Below are 11,167 nucleotides of genomic sequence, written 5' to 3' on the forward strand. Positions count from 1 at the left end.
GCTAAAGGAGTCTCTGCTGACTTAACTCGGTGGTTAAGCAAACTTCCTCATTCAAACGTTGTTTGAATCTCTTTCCTTCATCCAAAAAGACACAACTAATTACATTCTCCCTGTATATCCTTATAAATAGCACTGTTAGTTTTTAAAATAAGAGACCCTCACATTTGCCAGTGTTCTTTGCTGCCTTACAAGTCCTTATGAGTGTGTGGTTCATTTAACACATATTTAGTTAGAGTCTTTTATGGACACTGCACTACGCTAAGTACCTGATATAATAGCAAGCGTAGAACACAAACCAACCAGCGATGGACAAACAGAGTCAGTTTCCATGAAGCTATAGATCTCAACTGCAAATCACCATTATTTTTATGGCAGACATAATTTGAATGAATGAATGAATGAATGAATGAATGATACAGCCAAAGCAAAATAGGAACAGAAAAATAAGTAATGGTGTTGTGTTGATAGATTATAGGTGACTGGAGCACGGTAGGACATCATTAGCATTTGTGCTGACCATTATTTTTGGTGTCAGAGTAGATCTCACTCTTACCTAAAACAGACAACTAGAACGTCAGATGCACATGTTTTGTACCACAGAAACTATCTAGAGAAATAATGGATTCATAGGTAAATATTTCAGTTAATTACAAAAACAGCTAGTTACATAAAAACTCCGAATGGCATGACACCAACAGCTAAAGTTCACCTTATAATGTTATGTTAACTTCACTTTCCTTCTTTAAAACAAATTGGGATAAAGAAATGTGTAAGCTCTAATTCTGAGTCACTTCTGAGATACTTCTGTTCTTAATTATCATCGCTTCTCTCATATCAGTGCTCTTGCCATTGGGCTTTTCAATCAAGAGAGCAAGCCTAGTCCCCAGATATTATGAAGATTACTTTTTCTTATATTTCCTACTAAGATGCTTCTTCTTAGTACTGTTGTTGTGATGGAGGACTACGAACAAAAGCATTTTAGGGAGGAATGGTATCATTTCATCACAGTTACATCCATTTAACTGTTTATCCTCAAAAGCAGTGAGGGCAGGAACTCAAGCAGGAAAGGAGCTTGGAGACAGGAGCTGATGCAGAGGCCATGGAGGGAGCTGCTACTTACTTGCTCCCCACAATTACTTCAGCCTGCTTTCTTTCCTTTTCTTTCCTTTTTTTCTTTTCTTTTCTTTTCTTTTCTTTTTTTCTCTTCTCTTCTCTTCTCGTCTCTTCTCTTCTCTTCTCTTCTCTTCTCTTCTCTTCTCTTCTCTTCTCTTCTCTTCTCTTCCTTCCTTCCTTTCTTTCTTTCTTTCTTTCTTTCTTTCTTTCTTTCTTTCTTTCTTTCTTTCTTTCTTTCTCTTTTTATTAGATACTTTCTTTATTTACATTTCAAATGTTATTCCCTTTCCTGGTTTCCCCTTGGAAAGCCCCCTATCATCTCCACCCTCACCCTGCTCATCAACCCACCCACAATTGCTTCCTGGCCCTGACATTCCCCTTCACAGGGGTATAGAACCTCCACAGGACCAAAGGCCTCTCCTCCCATTGATGACCAACTAGGCCATCCTCTGCTACATATGTAGCTGGAGCCATGAATCCCTTCATGTCTACTCTTTACTTGGTGGTTTAGTCCCTGGGAGCTCTAGGAGTACTGCTTGGTTCATATTACTGTTCCTCCTATGGGGCCGCTAACCCCTTCAGCTCTTTGGGTCCTTTCTCTAGCCCCTCCACTTGCAGACCCTGTGCTCAGTCTAATGGTTGGCTGAGATTATCCACGTCTGTATTTGTCAGACACTGGTAGAGCCTCTCAGGAGACAGCTATATCAGGGTTCTGTCAGCAAGCACTTGTTGGCATCCACAATAGTGTCTGGGTTTGGTGACTGTATATGGGATGTATCCTCAAGTGGGGCAGTCTCTGGATGGTGTTTCCTTCAGTCTCTGCTCCACACTTTATCTCTATAACTCCTTCCATGGGTATTTTGTTTCCCCTTCTAAGAAGTACTGAAGTATCCACACTTTGATCTTCCTTCATCTTGAGCTTCATGTGGTCTATAAATTGTATCTTTGGTATTCCATGCTTCTCAGTAATATCCACTTATCAGTGAGTGCATACTATCTGTGTTCTTTCATGATTGAGTTACCTCATTCAGGATGACACCCTCCAGATCCATCCATTTGCCTAAGAATTCCATGCATTTATTGTTTTTAATAGCAGACTAGTATTCCATTGTGTAAATGTACCACATTTTCTGAATCTATTCTTCTGTTGAAGGACATCTGGGTTCTTTCCAGCTTCTGGCTATTATAAATAAGGTTGCTATGAACATAGTGGAGCATGTGTCCTTATTACATGTTGGAGCATCTTCTAGGTATAATCCCAGGAGTGGTATTGCTGGGTCCTCAAGTAGTACTATATCCAGTTTTCTGAGAAACTGCCAAACTCATTTCCAGAGTGGTTCTACCAGCTTGCAATCCCACCAGCAATGGAGGAGTGTTCCTCTTTCTCCATATCCTCACCAGCATCTTCTGTCACCTGTTTTTTGTTTGTTTGTTTGTTTGTTTGTTTGTTTGTTTGTTTTGTTTTGTTTTTTATCTTAGCCATTCTGACTGGTGTGAGGTGTCATCTCAGGGTTGTTTTATCTGCATGTATTTCCCTGATGACTAAGGATGTTGGAACATTTCTTTAGGTGTTTCTCAGCCATTTGGTATTTCTAGGTTGATAATTCTTTGTTTAGCTCTGTACCCTATTTTTAATAGGTTTATTTGGTTCTCTAGAGTCTAACTTCTTGAGTTCTTTTTCTTATAGAACCCAGGACTAGCCCAGAGAAGGCACCACCCACAGTGGGCTGGACCCTCCTCCATCGATCACTAAAGGTGAAAATGCCCTATAGGTTTGCCTACAGTTGAATCTTATGAAGGTGTTTTCTCAATTGAGGATCCTTCCCCTCAGATGACATAAATATTTAATAGCAAAACTAAATAATGAAAACAGTGTAATCAGAGCTCTTTAATCCCAGCACTTGGGAAGCAGAGGCAAAATTCAAGACCTGTCTGCTCTACAGAGTGAGATTCAGGTCAGCCAGAGCTACATAGAAACCCTGTCTCCAGCAGCAGCAACAGCAACAACAACAACAAGTAAATAAGGTGCACACAGGATCATTATGGCTAATTGAGTAATACAAAATTTTGTACAAGGTCTCTAGATACATGGTAGCAAGATGCCTATTTCCTTAGTTGGGGCAGAAGTTTGGATGTAAAACATGTTACATATTTAATGAGAACATTTCAGTACAAAAGGAAATAATCGACAAGTTTTGGCCATTGTGAGAAGCAGCTGCATACTAAATTTTAAAATTTCACTAAGTGCATTTAGAATTGATTTTCTAATCCGTTGGGTCACAACTCATGACTGAAACAAATTCATCTCTGTGGCAGACAGGAACAGTTACCCAACAGCAGAGTTCTGTTTTAAGTGACACAGCTGTACATAATTGTAGATAATTATGCATTAACTTACTTATATATCATATCTTTTGGCTTAGTATTACCTGTTTGTGGAAATAGTGGCTGCAGCTGGTTTTGCCTTTAAGATATAAAACAATTCAATTTTTTGAGAACTTCCTATACCATTCCTGTATTTACATCATTTTATACTATCCTTTGAACCCCTCCAGTTCCTCCTACTACCCTATTTTCCTCTTAAATTCACAACTTCTTCAATTATATGGTGTGTGTGTGTGTGTGTGTGTGTGTGTGTGTGTGTGTGTGTGTGTGTGATTAGGGCTGACCATTTGTGACTGAATAACCTAGAAGGGGTCCCATGCCAAGAGAAAGTTGATTGTCAGCAGCCACGAGTGGCCTGTAGCTCTTCATCTAGGGGTGGATTTGTGAGACTCCCCCCGACCAGTGTTGGAATGTCCACTGGTCCTCTGACTCTTGCATCTGACTGCTCCCTCTTCCACCAGTCTCACTGATGCTTAGGTATAAGGTTTCCATTATACATGTATCAATTGATGAAGGGTACCCAAGGTCAGTTCTCTTCACTGTGACCACTTGTAGATTTCTGTAATGGTCTCTGCCAAAAACAAGTTACATGAAGGAGGAGTGACAGCTACTCTTTGATGTGGACATGAAGATAAATATCTAGAATGCAGTTGAGAGTGATATTGATTTAGGAGAGTGGCAATAGTAAATTCTCCTCTAAAGTCTGTGTGACATCACCAGTCATGGGAGTTGTCTAGGTTGATAGCACAAGGCAAGAATTACCTTCTACCGAGCAACCCTGATATCCAATTAAACAGGTGCTGGTTGTCACCATGATCTAAGTGCTATTATCCCTACATTGCTAATCTATTGCCAGGCTGTCCTTAAACTCCCTCCATAGACCTGCCTGCCTCTGCCTCATGATTTCTAAAATTAAAGTCAGAAGCCACAAGCAGCATGCAATGTTGTGGTTCATGGGTTTTACAGCCGGGTAGGACTGTGACTGGTCTTCCCCCTTTGCAAGACTATAGAGCACCTTCAGATACTCAGAGATACTTCAGTCCTCAGGGAGGAGGCTTCCAGGTCGGTTCTAGCTTGATTCCTTCAAGTCATGAGTTTCTTACCTTCAATTTACAGGAACACAACCAAGAGCATGGGAATAGTCTACATTATTTAGGCAGTCTTTTAGATTCCTTTAACCAAGAACTAGAAGAGAGCTTGCGTATGCCTGGCACTGGAATTTGTTTTAAATTATCTATTGCTCTTGTGTGTGGAGTGAGGTGGGTATTATTACCCTACATGGTATCACATTTACCACATGCACAATCACAAACACACACACACAAGATGTATGGATGTTAAATTTTAAATAAGCAAAATTATTTTCTCATTGTGGTCTTTTCAATTAGTTCTTTGATTTCTCTACCTGTGTGCATTGGCCTCTCTTCATCCTCTCCACATAAATTTTAAGCCTAAATATCAAAATTCTCTCATAGCAAATTATTACTTCCACTATCATTAAATGTTTTCACAGTGATTTGCTGCTTATAAAATAGCTTCATAATTATTCCTCAATGATCATGCTTTATCTATAGAAGCCTAAAAGTTAAGGTAATAAATGCACATTTAAATATCCATTGTATGTATTCATGTTCCAGAAGTTCTCTCCTAATGACAAAAATAGTCTCAGAATTGCCAAATAATTAAAAGTGAAATAAACTCTCCTCATTGCTCCAGGAGTGAAATGCTTTCTGACAGATGAAGATGATGCTGGGGTGGGGGGTGGGGCATGAAACATCAGGGGCTTTTCTAAGCACACACACAAAAGGCAGGTTAAAATGTATTTTCAACACTCTACAAGTTTAAAAAAAAAAGTAACTGCATACTGGTATTTACAGTAGACAAATTAGTCTTGCATAGTGATGCAAAGGTTTACCCTTACCACCGAGGAAGTTGATACCAGAGGATTTGTGGGGCTAGGGCTAACCTGGGTTGCATACAGATGCCCAGGTTCAACAATCAAAAGCAAGGACAATCAGTAATATGCACGGAAGTGTTTTCGCACAATTTCCACACACTCTCCTCCTCTCCCTTCCTCTTCTCCTCCAAGGTCACTCTCCTATTTCTCTGTATCTGGGAGGCAAGGGCTCTGGGCATTGTCTGTTACTTTATTATTGCCAAGTATTTAAAAATACTTGGTAATCTCAGAGCTTATGTAGTGCTCATGACAGGGAATGCATATTTACAACATCAGGTTCCTGTGACATTTCTGCACCTACTATAGGAAAGATGGTAACTATAAAAATATTAATGTTTCCCCCTGAGCTGCTGGAATTGTCCACAGCCAGACTGGTGATAAGTGATGCATCTTTCTAAGCATATTGTGCATTACTGAATTTTAAAATAACTCTTGTAAGGTATTAGGTTATCTCTATTTTTCACATAAGGGGGCCAACACTCAGTGTGATTTTAAAATGTGCCACGCTTATACAATTTGTAAGAGAGAAGCTGAAGAAAGGCACTGGAAACTAAAACACAAAAGCATGTGTGCTCATTGGAAGGCATGAGAGGGATACTACTACAATATCAGCATCTCCCCCAATATCACAGCTCTCATCCTGACAACCATTGCTCGACGCAGAGAGGGGGATGTCAGACACTTTTATATAGAAAAGCAGAAGCTGCAAAGATAGCTCAGAAGTTAAGAAGAGTTGCTGTTTTTGCAGGATTCTCAAGCTATTCCCAGCATCCACATGGTGGCTAACAACTATCCTAATTCCATTTCCAGGAGATATGATGCCCTCTTCTGGCCTCTGAAGGCACTGCATATACTTCGCACACAGATATACATGAAGGATGAACAACCATACATTTAAAATAAAGAATAAATCTTTGTTTAAAAAGGAAAGCAAGGGCTCTCCATAATATTATGTGTTGGCAATTTAGTGAAATGTTTTTGTCTTGACAAATGTTTCTGAAACTTTAATGGGCTCTTACATCCCATAAGTTTCACCATCTATACAGAATAGCATGTTATGGGTCCATCAGTCCAGAAACTAGTTTGGAATGGCATAACCTGGAATATTCTTAAGGTATCTACCTGTCTATGCCAAATCTCCATGGACCTTTCCCAGAGGCATCTCTATCACTCCTCCAAGAGAACATTTCTTGCTTTCCAAATTTTTGTCATGTTTAATATTTAGTAGATTTATGATACTTAGTATATAAACTATGGGAATATAGATACATATCAACATATGCATACACATGTGTATAGACAGAGATATCAGGGAATGTATGCAGATATATGTACATATTTATAAAATGTTTTACATATTCAAAGCAGTTCCTTTAAATGGTCGCCTTGGGGAAATATGCATTTTCTAAACAGTTTGTTTAAACCACAGTTTGGAGTTGGCTTAAAGGTACTACACTTTAAGTGTTCTTACAATTATCTCATCTTTCCAGGGAGATTTTGTGGGGTTTTGGTTTTGGTTTTGGTTTTGGTTTTGGTTTTGGTTTTGGTTTTGGTTTTGGTTTTGGTTTTGGTTTTCTGGAAGAAAACAGAAGTATTTGAAGCAAGTGAGATCTGAAACTATCAAGTAATGGCAATAATTTTCTTCTGAAATTTGAAATCTGTTCTAAGAACAATTACTGAGGTGGGTGTGTGCTGTAGCATGTTGATTAATAGGCCTGTGTGCACATGCCTGCTAGGGCAGTGCTTGCAGTTTGTAATCTTCAGATGAAGCCCACTCTTGAGCAGTTCAGTGAAGGGCATTATCATGCATTCAGTCAGCAATTTCATTACAAAGAGCTGATGTGTAAAAGACAAAGGGAAATAATGGCAAATAAAGATGTGGATGTTGCATCTCTTTATACAGGGCTAAAAAAGAAAAAAGAAAACACACTTAAAGTCATCTCGTAAAACCAATTAAAGAGAAGCTAGTTGCTGAAATCAAGAGAGGAAGGGCAAGGCCATCTGTTTACATTCTGTTCAGCCTTCTGCATACCTCCTTGGTTATGTCTTCAGAACTCAGGCTTCTTCTACACAGTAAAATATAAAGGAAGTTAAGGCCTGAGTTGGATTTGAACTCAGATGAACTATGTAAATGGAAATTACCAAGTATGATCAAGTCTCAGTTTCTTCATTGATACGACTCCAGCATTGAATAGAATAAACATGGCAGTGAAAAATGTATAATAAATGTATTTGTTCTAATGACTGGTACTTTTCTGAAATAACAATCATTTCACTACTGAATTTTAAAACCACTGTCTTCATATTTAAGAGAACATTTTTTTTCTTGATCCCAAACTACCTTTGCTTATGTCTGTTAGTACTGTTCGATCCATCTGCTAACCAGTATTACTTAAATATATTCTACACACAGATCTGTACCAGCAATTAGAGCTAAGTTGTGTTCAGAGAGGGTGTGCTTTAAGTGCAGTGGCGAGGGTTATGCTGCGTTATAGCACGAGATACAACCATATCCAAGGAAAGTATACACAGAGTGTGCTAGCACCTCATAGAGACAGAGGCACATCCTGACAGGCGAGAGTGCTTCATGCTTAGGGAGATTGAAGACAGAATGGAAGAGTATCTTATGTAGAAAAGTTAGGAACGTCATAAAGCAAAAAAGGGAGACTCTGAAGTGTGGAGTATTTCAGAGAAACGCAGCTGTTTCAGTTGACTTACTGCCTAAAGGAAGTCTCACAATTAAAACTTAGACATTCTGGGAATCTGAGTTCCGCAATGCTGAAAGAATTGACAGTGGGTTTTGCTTAGTAGTCAGTAAGGAAGCACTGAAAGGTTTTGATTGTCGAGTAGCATGGTGGATGTCAGGAATGTCAGCATGGTGCATGTTCAGGAAGTCGAAAATGGAGGCTGCCCATATGACCATTGAAGCGAGGAAAGAAAAGGAAGTTAAAGGACCAACGGACAACTCACGGAAGTAATCATAACATGAACTAATGAGCTCTTTAGACCTGTGTTGACTCTAGTACAGGAAAACATGTCACCCTCACTGTGCCGATAATGATCAACATTTTGCCAAATGTTAATGACTGCTTTATATCCTCATAATTTTGTTGGAATGTTTAGACAAATGACCAGCCTGTTATTTAAATATAATCACGTGTTTACCTTTGATAAGGGCCATGTTCAATAAAGTATTCATTCCTTTCTTATACAGTAGGTCTTTAATGATTTCGTTAGTGTTTTACACATTTGTGTATATGATTCTCTGGTTACATCAATGTGACCCCCTATAATTTGTTCAAATCCAGATGCTAACAAGGTCTACACTTCTTTTTTTTTGGCTGTCATGTATTCAACACACTTTGGTCAGGTTATTTTGTGACTATTAGCATGCTTACATCTGTATGTTTTTCTGCATTTATTGGTTGGATAATATTGTTTTATGTCTTGTAACTAGGCTGATGCACTATTTTCTCCTCCTAAGGAAAAGTGATGACTCACCCACTCTTCATTCACCCATGTCATAATTACCATGTGCAGGTCATCATATTAGATATTAAGTGGGAATGCCAGATGTCTGTCAATCAGATCCATACCTCCAAGACTGTAGAATCTGGAGACAAAGAAAATAAAGATCAAAATGCACAGAGGTAAGGATAACTGGCGGTCATATAATTTAGTTGAGATGTAAATCCTCCAGTGTTCTAGTGAACCACGGGATGAGTTGAGCTTTAGAAGGAATTCAGCAGAAAAGATGGAGAGGTTAAAGTAATCAGTAATTGAAGAGGAAGTTAGATTAGGAGGAAATCAGAAGAAAGACTTTTCTGTGTAATTTCACACTGTAGGAAGAAGACCAAGTTTGCTTTGTGATTGAAAGGTGTTGGGTATAGACCCAAAATATGAACGGAAAGAATGAGATATGGCCTCAAGAGCGTAAGGATCAAATGTGCTGTTCAATGCAGAACACATGTGAAAGATTTGAAAGGACATTGAATGGCAAGCAAAATCATCTGACTATTGTCTGCTAGAACTAGAAACTACAAGACCCCTTCATTTTTCCATATATGAGAAACTACTGGATACTATGTAAAATTAGATATTTTCCTAACAGACAAAAATAATCATCTCATTTGAGAAGGAATTTTAAGTGGTTTACACATTCCAAAAGCAATCACTTTTAAGTATTTATAACATTTGCCAGAAAGCTTAATGCTTCATTTTGCCCAACAGCTAGATGTTCCATCTTTTAAAAAAGCTAAACAAATTCAAGCTGATTCAACCAACACACACTACAGGGGCGCAGAGAGACCTTCACAAGCAAGAATTAAAAAGCTCGGTATAAAAGAAAAACTCAATGAATTTATCATGAAAACTACTAAACACAGATCTGCCAAAGTCAACTTTTCATCTATTATAAAAGTTCCTTTTTTTTTCCTGTTGATTGTAAATATGAATTGACTTATAATATTTTTATTTACCAGAACAATACTGATTTTCATTATTGAAATATTCAAATGGTGACTGGGTTGTCAAATTCATCAAGGAAATTATATATTGACAGCTTTATTGGTAAGTAATTTCTTGCATGTTTATTCGTTTTGAAATTATGAATAAAATAGTCCATATAATTTTAAATTTTAAGATATTTTAGACTAGATATATATGTCAGGATTTATGGTAGGCTTTGGAGATAATAAAATCTTAAATAGTATTCCAATGCTATACATTCAGGAATAAATGATTATACATGCACATTATACACATTACATACACAACACAAACTGCCAAACACAACATGTATGTGCACATGCAATACACACACACATTCACCGCAGTAATAAGCACATGCACACACATATGCAGGTATATTCTACTTTTCCCACCACCAAGTAAAAGTATCATCCAGCTTAGGTTAGGGTTCCTCATTAGTAAAACTATTAATATTTAGCATGAAATAACTTCCTAGGACTGGGGAGATATCACTTCTTCAATTGTGACATCCAAAACTGTCTCCTGTCTGCAGAGACTGCTGAAAGTCCCCAGGGAATAGAAGATAAAATCCCCTGCAGCTTGAACTACTGGATTAGAAGGAAATTTCTAAATGAAACTTGCTAATGAAGACAACACACTGCTGAGGAAATAATGGGAAATTCAGTGTTGGCAACTGATACAACTAACTTGAAATAAAGCATTTTTGGAGTAGATAATAGTGAAAAGGTGGCAAATCCCCAAATCTGTAAGGGAAATAGTTTAATACAAGTTGTGTCCAGGGGCCATTTAGCATCCAGTGTTTTGGATATAGTTAATAAAAATGTATAAAGAACAATACCAGCCTTGGCACTATAAAAAGCAATCAAATTGTTTAGATATTTAAATAAAAGGTTTTTTTTTCATTTTGTAGAAATGCTATTTGAATGTGCAAATGGAATTAATAAAACATGATTTTGGAAATGTCAGTGTGGTATTTCTGGGCAAGGGTATTAAGACACAGTTTGAAGTGTGTGCTACAATGAAGGATATAGCCTGGAAGATATTGGAGGACCTGAAAACAGGTGTCTTGGTCAGAGATGGGAAGAAAACACAAGTATTTAACTCTAAACCTCATCTCAGTGTCTGAGCTTATAGGTTGTCAAGATTGTCTCCTGGAGTTGATGCTGTGGTAGAGCTAATCAATAGATTTGCTCAGACAATGGGGCTTTGTTTGGAAAGTTG

General features: G+C 38.0%; 1 protein-coding gene across 1 annotated transcript in view; it reads left to right on the top strand.

Moving 5' to 3' along the window:
- The window catches only part of Khdrbs2 (KH RNA binding domain containing, signal transduction associated 2), a 488,795-nt gene extending 478,058 nt beyond the window's left edge, over nucleotides 1–10,737 (top strand). The window contains exons 13-15 of the transcript XR_015046810.1: nucleotides 8,996–9,105; nucleotides 9,937–10,024; nucleotides 10,479–10,737. The gene's annotated coding sequence lies outside the window, so the exon portion shown is untranslated. The remainder of the gene's footprint in view (nucleotides 1–8,995; nucleotides 9,106–9,936; nucleotides 10,025–10,478) is intronic.
- Nucleotides 10,738–11,167: the final 430 nt, after the last annotated feature.

The sequence above is a fragment of the Mus caroli genome, unplaced genomic scaffold (genome assembly GCF_978045245.1).
Source record: "Mus caroli unplaced genomic scaffold, Mus_caroli_1 scaffold_1, whole genome shotgun sequence".
NCBI lineage: Eukaryota > Metazoa > Chordata > Mammalia > Rodentia > Muridae > Mus > Mus caroli.